The following is a 12,150-nucleotide window of genomic DNA, read 5'->3' on the forward strand; positions in this document are numbered from 1 at the left end:
GTGGGGATCCTCGGTGGGGGTGGGGCCAGCCGGGGTGAGGGGCCACGGTTGTTCTGGTTGTTCCGCCATTTCGGTTGCTGGGCTTTTATTATATAGGTTAGTTCTCATTTGGACACACCAAAGAAGCAGCTAGCTATTCATATTAAGAAAATTAAGCAAGGTTGAAAAATTACAAATGGAATATTGCAAATGAAGAATAAGATTCATTCAGTAGAAAATCTGATGTGATGGGAAATATATTATGTATGCATGTCTAAACTAGTACTCTTGCTTTTATGAATTCAGTTCAGTTGTAGCATTGTGATGAGAACACTAGATTGAAATGAGAATTTCTTCTAGGCTAGAACTTGAGTTCGCTGTATGATCCTGGGCCACTTAAAATTCAGTTTCTTAGGGCCTTAGTGTTCTCAACTAGAAACTAGGGTTAATATGACATGTCATAATACTGATGCAAAAATTAATGAAAATATATTTGCACTTTTTCAAATGCTACATAAATATAATCAGTGCAGTGTAAAAACGTATTAAATCCTATTTTTATAGTACCTTTTCATATTCATATTATAACAATTCTTAACACTGAATGATGAATTACATAAACTACTTCAGATGTGTTTATTTAAAAAGAAACAAATAAAATTACAAATTAAAGTCATGATAGACTCAATAATTCAGAAAAGAAACTAACTCTTAAAATTATTTTCAAAAAGATGGTTGTTAAGGCATGAGATTGCCATCTTCTCAGGTTGTTGGCACCTGAATAAATTTTCCTTTCATCAAAAAAATGAAAATGATTTTCAAATGTTTTTGAAAACAAATTCCATATATATATTATATATTAATATATATTAATTACAAAATAAAGTAGACAATTTTGAAAATTATTAGACTAAACAAAGCAAAATAGGACTATATAAAAGAAAATCAGATGTAGGAATCTTAAAAGATAAAGCGTTTTGTCAAAAAAATGCTCACATTTCCAATTCATTCTGGACAGAAGAAAATTGTATTGCATTGTAATTGTTCTTTCTAGGGACAGATCTCTCAACTTCAGGGTAGGCCGGGGTGTTCAGGATGAAGAGATGATTTTCTGGAAATTTCTGAATGTGAAATGTTATAAGCCATATTCCCCTTTTGAACTGGAAGACCAAAAACAATGCTGTACTAGGAAGAGAGAAGCAAGAGCTCTGTTCTCAATCCTCTTCTTGAATTCTCTCCTCCTTCCAAGCCTCCCTCAACTACATAGACGCCAACAATCCCTACGATTGCTGTCACCCACTTTTTCTGTTTCACTCTGAAAGTAGAGCCCAGGAAGGCTGCTGTCCAGGGAAGGCAGCAACAACTACAGGGTTATTAGGAGAGTAAAAACTTGATTTCTCATCTGCCCTTTTTATTTAATCAGCTTTGCAAAGCAAAATTAAGACTGGTCCTTATTTTCATGAGTAGCTGGAGAAAATCTCAGAGTAAAAATTATAGATGCATTTTTTCCTGGAGGGAGAAAGAAGAGAACCAACACTAAGGGCCTATTATGTACTGGCTCTATGCTGAGCAACTGCACGCAAATCTTTCCATGCTCACAACAGCCCTGAAAGATTTTATTATCTGCATGTTAAAAATGAGGAAACTAAGGCTTCGGGAAATTAAGAGTGCCCACAACAAAGCAGGGGCAGGATCCTGACCCCATGCCTTAACTACATCAGGCTGCTTCCCCACAAAGCCCTCTTAAGGCTCTTACAGAAAAGTTTAGACAATTTACTTTTATATATCTCTCTTTATTGTTGTTCTCACTTCCATTGCTACATGCAAAAGAGTCTATTCCCCTCATTTCAACAAAACAACTAAATCTAAGCAGTATTTATAGGATGGATTTTAGGACTAAAAGTTTCTATTGCATCACATGCTTCTAATTTCCATTGTCATCAACTGCAGGTCAGAATAACAGGCAAATAATGATGAGATACTGATCAATGAAACCATGTAAACAGGGACAATTAGCAGGCAACAAGGTGGCATTTCCCCCCACTAGGGAAAGGATGGGCTTTTCACTAAAGTGATGTTGGGTTAATTTGATAGCTATAGAAAATAAAACTAGTACTTTTCTCTCACCACACATAATAAATTTCAAATAAATTAGATATCAAACAAACAAACAAACAAACAAAAACGAGTGAATTCCTCCATAACTAAGAGGAGTGGGAAATACTTTCCTAACTATGTCTGAAAATCCACATGCAATAAGGGGGAAGGTTAATAAATATGACAGAGTGAAAAATTTTAAGAGCCCTTTTAAATGGCAAAAAGCCCCTCAGAACTGTGTGTAAAAAGCCAAACAACAAAGTGAAAAGATTTGCAATTTATAGCATAAACAAAGGGTTAATATTCCTAATGTATAACAAACTTCCAGAACAAGAAAAAAGCCCATAATCTGATGGTAAAATGAGGAGAGCTTTGGACAGTTCACAAACAAAAATATACATATAGGTTTTAAAGCAAAATCACCTAATAATGCTCAAAATAAGAGAAACAAGTATTTAAACTACTTTTAGGATACTACTTATCACCTATTAAAATAACAAAATTCATAAAAATTGATGCCACTCTATGGGCCAGCCTGTGGGGAAACAAAATTACATGCTTAATTTGTGATGTCACTTCCAAAAATTTGTTCAAGGGACACATTGGCAAAAATATAAAAAAGATTTATTCATTGAGGCAACATCTGAAATAACAAAATAAAAACTAGCCAATTTCCCATGGATAGAGGACTGATGAATAAACACAATGAAGTATTCTGCAGCTCTAAAAAGAAATAAGCAATATATACATCGCTATGGAAGATATTATTAAATGAAAAACAATGTTACAAAATTCTCAAACTATGCTTTTTTATAACTTTAATGGGTATATTTTGGGATAAAACAAGAAATATGCTGATGTCATTAGGAAACAGATTTTCTTTTAGCTTAAGAAAGAAGAGATATATGATAAATAAATGAGGCTAAGTTCAAATCCCATCATCCTGAATTTAAGTTGGAAGTATCAGTATAATACTTGTTTAAAAAAACCACAGTATTGCCTAGCTCAGACCACTAAGAAGCCTAGAAACAAAGGTCAAACCAGTAGCAATGACCATTCTAGTACCTAGATTGTGGTAATTTAAATATCATTTTCCTTTCAACGAATTTAGAGATCCACGGAGAAATAGCTGATGAGGCAGGAAATTCACAGATGAGCTGGAACAGCCTGTTATACTGAAAGCATGGATGCTATCAATATTACTGAAGCCTTATCAAAAAGACTCAGGACCACAGCCAAGCGGCTCCCACTGAACAAAGATGGGAATATTTGAGCATCAGTGACAATAATAACTGCAATGTCTGATTGCTGTTTATCAGACTGTCAATCCCCAGAGGGAAAGTAGGGGAGGGTGGGGGTAAGGGGGAAGAGATCAACCAAAGGACTTGTATGCATGCATATAAGCCAAACCAATGGACACGGACAACAGGGGAATGAGAGTATGAGTGGGGGGGGGGAGGTTGGGGGTTAATGGGGGGATGAGGACACATTTGTAATACCTTAACCAATAAAGAAATTAAAAAAAAATAACTGCAATGGACTGAAGTATTTCAAATGCTAAATTGATGAATCAATAATCATACTGGAAAAAATTAACGTTACTTTTGGTTGATAACCATCTCACTGAAAACTGGAAAATATTAGAAAAGAAACGAGTTTTATCTGGCATTTCCTATGTGAATGACATCTCAGTGTAACCGAATAGTTGCTAAAGAAAACTAAACGAAGGCAGAATGATAAAATTAGAACATCATCATTTCACAATTCTTACTGAAGTAAGACAGCCAGATGTAAGTGCCTGCAGATAGAACTCACCACCACCTATGATGTGATCTTAACCCAAAAGTGAACCTGATCTGATTATGCCGCTATAATCAAAATCTAACTACCAATTCCTAGACAATATAGGAAACAAAGTAATACGTGAAACAAAATCAGGGGAATGTGATCAGCAAAATCCACACTGGAAAATTCTAAAGGAGAAATGGCATGGTTATATAAACAGATAAACTGCAAGGGAACAAACAAAAAAGACAGGCATGGTGTGGTAGGCATAATGATCACTCCAAGATGTCCTAGATAGAGCCTAATATGAAAAAAAAAAAAAAAGGATTTTTTTTGCAGCTGAAATTAAGATTAAAATAGCAGAATTATTCTGGATTACATAGGTGGACTCAATCTAATCACATGAGGCCTTAAAATACAGAACTTATTCAGATAGGAAGCAGGAGAAATGAGACAGAAGTCAGAGAGAAGGACCTGAGTCACCACTGCTGGCCTTCACGGTGAGGAGGCCATGAGCGGGGGAACATGGGTAGCTCTATAGAAGCTGACAATGACCCCAGCTGAGCCAGCAAGGGAGCAGGAACCTTAGTCCTACAACCACTGGAACTGAATTCTACCAACAACCTGAAATGATCCTAGAAGTGGATTATCCCTTCAGGAAAAAGCCAAACCAAGCCAATGCCTGACTTTAATCTAATGACACCTGGAGCAGAGAGACTAACTGAGCCCACCTAGATTTCTGACCAATAGAGCTGTGAGGTAACAACTTTATTGTAAGCTGCCAAGTTGGTGGTAATTTGTTAAAACAGAGATAGAAAACTAATGCACATGAAAACCTACAGAGTTAAGCCTTACGATTCACATTAGCCATATCAATTTTTGTATTTTAATTCTTATTAAAAGAAATATGCTTTGAAAAATCATGAAACATCTGGTATAGAAAGCCTCTGCAGGAACATGAAGTTGAGTGATTTTGTTGAGGAATTTGTTATTTCTTAATCACTAATGGTCTATAATTATTATTTACAGTTCTAGAAACTGAACAATTCATTCATTCATCATTTATTCAATAATCACTGGGCATTTCCTTATGTATCAGTATTATGGTAGTGGCTGGGAATACAGAAGTCAAAAATTTGGTTCATTTTCTATGCTCTGTCAATAGTAACAACTGAATCCAAACTATTTAATACATTAATTAACTCAACGTGGGAATTGTATAAGTTCAAACAACTCAAAGTTATATGTCTACTGTGTGTGACTCACAGGGGATATGAAGAAGCGTTAAACACTGCACACCATTCTCCTTTCTGTTTCTATGTGTATGACTGCCTTAGATACCTCATCTGAGTGGAATCATATGTTTGTCTTTTTGTGCCTGGCTTATTTCACTTAGCATAACGTCTGCAAGGTTCATGCATGTTGTATCCTATGACAGGATTTCCTTTTTTTTAAAGGTTGAATAATATTCCATTGTCCCTACATATGTACGCCACATTTTGTTTATGCATTCCTCTGTCCATGGACATCTTGGCTACTGTGAATAGTGCTGCTATAAATATGGGTGTGCAAATATCCATTTTAAGATGAGAAAATTGAGGTCCAGAGAGGTTACATAACTTCTTCTAGCTCACACAATAAATTAAGGATTCTAACTCAGACAGGGTGGGGCCTCCATCCTAGATAATTACTCTTTACAAATACACTCCTCACTTTATTCATCTCACTGGTCCAATCACAGTCTGAAATTAAAGCTCCATAGGGAACGAGCATTTACTGAGGATCTGTCAGATGTCAAAATTTTACATAGTTTTTTTTCTTGATTTCATCATTTAATTTTGTCCCCTTCATTTACTACTTTAAGTAGCTCTTATTAACTCCATCTGCAATAACATGTCAAAGGTCACCTAGCCAGCTAGCATTCCAGATGATCTCTGAATCCAAGTCTGACTCCAAAGCTCACACTCTTTCTATTATAGCATGCATGCCATGCTTTCGACCAGCATCTTTGGAGCTGGAAGGAACCTTGAGGCCATCTTTTTTTAATGAAGGATTGCTGGATATCAGTCTTAGGACCCCCACTGACTAATGTGGAAAAGAAATGGAGTATGTGCTGACCACACATAAAGGAAGTGGCAAAGGAAAAAATGACAACGATAAATACATCACTTATTTTCTTAAAACATTCTTATCCACAGTATTGTATGAAATCTAATTTCTAGTTACATCTCAAGCATCTGACCCAGAAAGTCTGTAATATAATCCATAAAGGATAGATTTATTAATATAAGACACATCAGATAGATTTGACAACTGTAGAAAGAACATCAAAATAGCAACTATGACTATCTAATGAAGGCTAATGTGCTGGGGGAAAAGAAATTGAATTAATGTTTAGCTGACATCATAGCAAACAACTATTTCACTGACTGATCTAAAGAATTCAAAATTGTGGCCTCAAATAATGAATTTCTTAATATCAACCCCTTTCTTTGTATATACACCAAATTCTAGTTTAAAGATAAAAATTGAAGTTGTAAACTTATCTATTGGCTAAAGTCATGCATATTCCAAAGTAAATGTTAATATTTTCTACTCAGATATATGCTGCAGAGTTCATGGACTATAAGCTAAGGGCCCTTCTCTTATATTTTCTTACTTCAATTAATCTGTACATCATAAAAGTTGTAAGTACAATACTTATCCTATCATGTAAGTTCGCAAAATAAAACTGAACAGCCAAGAAACTTCAATCCACATCTTTGTCATATGTGGTAGTAAATACATGAAGTTAATTGTCACTCATTCTCATAATGTCTTTCAACTGGGTAGCCCCTAGACAAGGCAAGACTATAAACCAGGGTTTGGTAATGTCTGGCCCCTGGACTGTATAAGGCCTGAGAAATCATTTGGTCTGGCCCTGCCAAGGCAACCACAGGTGGGACTTAAAATTCAATAAATCTGGGAGCTTTTTTCATAGCAACATACATTTATATTAAGTGAATTATATTAAGCAAATGATGTGATAAATATCCAAATGGCCCTTGGCAGAAAAAAGGTTCCCCACCCCTTCCCTAGACAAACTGTTACAACACCTTTCATTCTTAGGGAATGAAAAAATATATGTTGCTTATTCTCTAAGATAATATATATTAAAAAACATATTCTAGGAATATATGTTGATGAAGAATATATGCTAATCCTATCTAATAATCCCATCTAATAAAAGAGTAATATGCAAATTAACCATCACTCTGTCACAAAGATGGCGGCACCCATAGCCACAAGATGGTAGCGCCCAGTCCCCTCAGCCCCGCTGCTGGAGTGTTTGGGCCTGTCAGCCCGGCCAGGGGTCGCAGGGACCAAGCAGAGAGGCAGTATCCACCCACTCTGGTAGCAGATCAAGCCTTGCTGCTCTGCCGCCTCTGGAGTGTCTACGGCCAGCAGGGCCTGCTTGGCCATCACCGCAGCGACCCACGAGCAGGCAAGCACGCCCGCAGACAGCACCCAGAAGGGCCTGCTTGGCCGTCGCCATGGTGTGGAGCAGGCAGGCCCCGCAGAGAGCAGAGAACATTGGGAGTGGGACCAAGCCGTCAGTAGGACATCCCCTGAGAGCTCCCGGATTGGAGAGGGTGCAGGTCGGGCTGAGGCCCCCCCCCCCCCCGCCCGTGCATGAATTTCGTGCATCGGGCCTCTAGTTTTTAATATAAGACACATTTTTAAATAATAAGCCTATGCTTTATTCATAGCCCCCAAATAAAGTTTGTGTTAGACATATTTATGACTAATTTTTTTTAGATTCATTTAGCATTTACTACATAGGTGTCATTAATCCCCCATTCCACAAAACAGCTAAGTGGCTGGTCCAAGATCACAAGTGAGGAAGCCAAGATAAAAACTTAATTTGCCTGATACCAACCTTTATCCTAGTTCTTCATGTTCCCATTTACTCCTTTTTTAGACATGGGGAGTGAACAAGAAAGTCACTGACTGGACTCTAGTGCCAGCTCTCACATTAACTATGTTCCTCTTCCCCTCCTGGAGCCTCAAGTCTCCATCTGTAACATGAGAAGATTGAACTGAGTGACCTCTGGATTTGCCCAGCTCAATGATGCTCTGAGCCTGGGCTTCTCAAAGGATTCCCATCCAGATACCTTAGACAAAAGCAGGCTTGGTCCCAGCTGTGCACTTGTGTTCCCCCTCTTTAAAAACTTTCATGTAATTATATTACAGGTAATTGGATTTAAAATTCAAATAACACTAAAAGGCATGCAATTACAAAAAGAGTCTCTTGCTCTGTATACACTTTTCTCCTTAAAAGAAAATCTGGCGACCAAAGCTAATGCTTCTCAACTCATTAGTTTTATTTCCTGAAATCCATACATTTTCTATTAGCATAAGTGTATATTGCTCTCTCTTGCTTTGTAAATATTAAATATTATCTATGATATTCTGTAATAGGAGATGAGGAATTTTTTTGCACATTTATACACCCTTTCCCTTTGTGTTCATGTAGTGTTTTTACTATTCTGCTTTGTATATACTGTTCACTGCTGAGTTAAGTGTGCTGTACATTTTTGAACATCCAAGACTTTCCCCACCCCTCTTGTATTGGATACCACTTATTCTTTTTTCTTATTTACTCTCTTGTTTTGGTGCAGCCAATCTTCAGGTAGTTTCTTGAAGTACATTTCCTATTTCCTTCATACACGGTGGTTGGATTGATTAGGTATAGAATTTTAGACTGGAACTTTTCCTTTAGAATTTTAAAGTCTTTGCCTCACTGTCTTTCATGTTGCTATTGAGAAGTGTGATAGCATTTTGATTAATTTTTTTTTAGTATTAAGTCCCCCCCCCCCTCCCCTCCTCACCCGGAACTGTTAGGACCAAAGAACTAATAGAAGGAAATGTGTCAAAAATAATGTGTTTCTTTTTATTGAAAAGCTCACTTGAAAATGACCTAAACCAAGATACATTGTTGTGAAATTTCCTAATAGTGCCTCATATCCCTATACTTAGAGCGTCTCTGATTCAGTTTCCGCATAGAATAAACCTCCAACCTCTTGCAGGAGTAGGGAGAAATAGTTACCTGTTTATACAGATGGGGGTGGGAATATGGGTCCCTAAATATTTTTAATTAAATATAATTTCAGCCCTTCTCTATACCCTTCCTCTGAGGTTTCCGGTAGCTGAATTCTTAAAATTTTCTGGGATTCTGTGAGAGCAAAGAGACTTACTTTCTGATAACCTCTTGCCATTTCCTCTCCTCATGCATTTAAGCTCTTCTCTGTTCAATAATTTATCATTTTCCTTCAATCTGATTTCTATCTAAATTGTGGCTCAAGTTACAGAATGGTGATAGTAATTTCATTAATGATGGAGTACAATTTTTCTGTTTCTTGGGGGTGTGATTTTTTTTGGGGGAAAAAAGTGTTAAAATACCGCTATCTGCCCTCTTCACCTGGAAGTCCTCTACTTGGCCTTAATGATTTTTCTAAATTGTGTTTGCAGAATATATAATTTCTCAAGTTCATTATCCTTTAAAAAAAGATTATATAAATTGCTCACCAGAAGTGTTACTGAATTACATTCTATAATTGCATTAGCATCTTCTAATTGTACATTAACATACATAACTAGAAATGAGCTTGTAATTAAGCACTCAGACCTGATAAATCATAATCATATTGAAATTTATAAGTTAAATAGAAAAAAATAAATAGATTACTTGAAAATAAACTGTTCTAAGATTCTGATATACATTGACAGATAAAACATATTTATCCCACTGTTAAAAATCAATACCTTATTTCCTGGCTGAGATGACTATATTTTATTGCTGGAATTATTCAACAACAGCATTTTGTAGGGCAAGGTGCTTAGCATGGACAGTTTTTGCTTTTTAATGTAAAGTGTTTTTCCACAGTAATGGCCTTTTCTGTAATACTAGTGGCTCGATGCACGGATTCGTGCACATTGAAAGGAAATCAATTAGAAGAAATACTTTGATATCCCTATTTGCACTTTCTCTGTCATAGAAGTGTCAGAGATGAAAGAAACACTGCAGCCTCGGGTCCCCCAGCACACCCTCAGGTCCCCAGGGCCAGCACTGGGGTCCCTTGGTCCCTTGGCCTGGGGCCGGGGGGCGCGGCCAGAGGTCCCCTGTCAAGCCCTGCCGAGCGGGGTCATGGCTAGAGGTCCCTTGGCCCGGGGCGAGGGGCATGGCCTGAGGTCCCCTGTCAAGCCCCACCAGATGGGGGGCACAGCCTGAGGTACCCCGTCAAACCCCACCGGGAGGGGGTGCAGCCTCAGGTCCCCCGTCAAGCCCCGCTGGGCGGGGAATGCAGCCTCAGGTCCCCTGGTGCACCCTCATGTCCCCCAGCCTGGTGCCGGGGCAGGGGATGAGGCCTCAGATCCCCCAGCCTGGCGCTGGGGCGGAGGTCACAGCCTCAGGTCCCCCGTCAAGCCCTGCCGGGCGGGGGGCACAGCCTCATGTCCCCCGCCCCGGCACCACGCAGCCTCAGGTCCCTGCTGATCGCTCGTTACGGGAACCTTGCCTCTGGTGCAGGCGCAGTCATCTTGTGATGGTGTGACGGTCAATTTGCATATTACCTCTTTATTATATAGGACTAGAGGCCCGGTGCACGAAATTCGTGCACTGGGGATGGGTGGGGGGTCCCTTAGCCCAGCATGTGCCCTCTTGCAGTCCGGGACCCCTCCCTTGTTACTGCCCACCTGCTTGCTGCTTCCTACCGCTTGGCTTGCTGCTCCTTAGTTCTGCCACGAAGGCCTTGGGTCTGCTGGGTGTCAGGCCTGCGTGTTTGTGTCTCTGATACCCACAGCAGCCCCAGCACCAAGGTGGCGGGCCTTGGGGCTGCTGGGTACAGGCCCCCATTGCATGTTTGTGTCTTCTATCAGGCCCCCAGCAGCCCCAGCAGCCCCAGCAGCCCCAGCACCACCTAAATAACGTAAGGGAAACTTTATTTAGTCTTCTTTTAAAAGCAACCTAGTTTAAAAATGAGTTGCAGTTAAGAAAGAACAAAGAACATGGTACCTAAGAGTGAGATAGACTGACAGAGGAGAGGCTGGGCACTGGTCAGGGGCTTACATGCCAACTGTTCTCCACCTGGGAAATGATGTAAAATCGGTTTCTTTAGTTTTCTGCTTAATGGTCTTCTCCAGCACTGAGGTCAGAGGAGCCGCCTTCCAGCCCGTAGGCTGCTTCTCAGAGTCAAAATTTTCGCCATAGGCCTCTGCCTAGGACAGGACCTCTGCACCCCCAGGGTGCATAAACACACAGGGCTTCCATCAGGCTCCCCTGATCCCAGCCAGGAGGCCTCTCGGCTCCGCTGATCCCGAAGCCGGGAGGCCTCTTCGCTCCGCTGATCCCGGGGCGGGAGGCTCTCGGCTCCACTGATCCCGGCCTGGCTGGCCGCCATCTTGGCTGACAGTTAATTTGCATATACTCACTGATTAGCCAATGAAAAGGGTAGCGGTCGTACGCCACTTACCATGTTTCTCTTTTATTAGTGTAGATTATTATGAAATGTACAGCAAATATCACTTCCAAAAGGACTTACACATTTTTAGTTGGTGTTAGAAAATTATGACCTTGAAATATGTAAGAATATGCCACAATAATTTAGCACCTATAAGCCAAAGAAGGATAAAGAGACATATGGCCAATAGGCTGGGAATTTTGTAAATTGAGAGAGGAATAAATGGGCAGCAATGTCTCGCTACCTGATACATTCTGCCTGGTGTGCTGGTAACATGGGCACTGTCTCAATAACTCATTTCATGGAGGAAGCTTTAATCTTTTCCTGTTTATGTGCACTTTAAGGTGCACATAAATATATATTTAATTTTAATTTACTGGATCAGATGTCAGCATTTTCCTGAATTTCTTTATGAACAGTTACCTTATTAATAGTTTTCTTAAAGTTTACTTCTCTTTTTATAGGCTTGGCTTGAGAGAACCAATCTAGATTGTATCTACAAAGGAAACAAATTACATACTCTTTAGGCTGTAAAAAATAACAACAAACTCCACAAATTTCAGTAGCTTATATTTAAGAAATGACCTTCACTGGAAAAACATCAGAAGCACGACCAACGGTCTGAGCATCTGAACCTGGACAAGAGTTCCATTAGATGAGCCCACTGAGTCTGTCATGTGAACACATACAGCTGGGAATGCACACGATCACAACCTTCCTGGAAAGTGATTTGGCAAATGTATTAAGAGTCTTAAACATCTTGATGCATAAGATATTCATCATAGTAATA

The 12,150-nt window shown here is 39.3% G+C and overlaps 1 protein-coding gene across 1 annotated transcript in view; it reads right to left on the reverse strand.

Moving 5' to 3' along the window:
* The window catches only part of GSTCD (glutathione S-transferase C-terminal domain containing), a 138,652-nt gene that overhangs the window by 14,784 nt on the left and 111,718 nt on the right, over positions 1 to 12,150 (reverse strand). The gene's annotated exons all lie outside the window — the stretch shown is intronic.

The sequence above is a fragment of the Myotis lucifugus genome, unplaced genomic scaffold, assembly GCF_000147115.1.
Source record: "Myotis lucifugus unplaced genomic scaffold, Myoluc2.0 scaffold_182, whole genome shotgun sequence".
Taxonomy (NCBI): Eukaryota; Metazoa; Chordata; class Mammalia; order Chiroptera; family Vespertilionidae; genus Myotis; species Myotis lucifugus.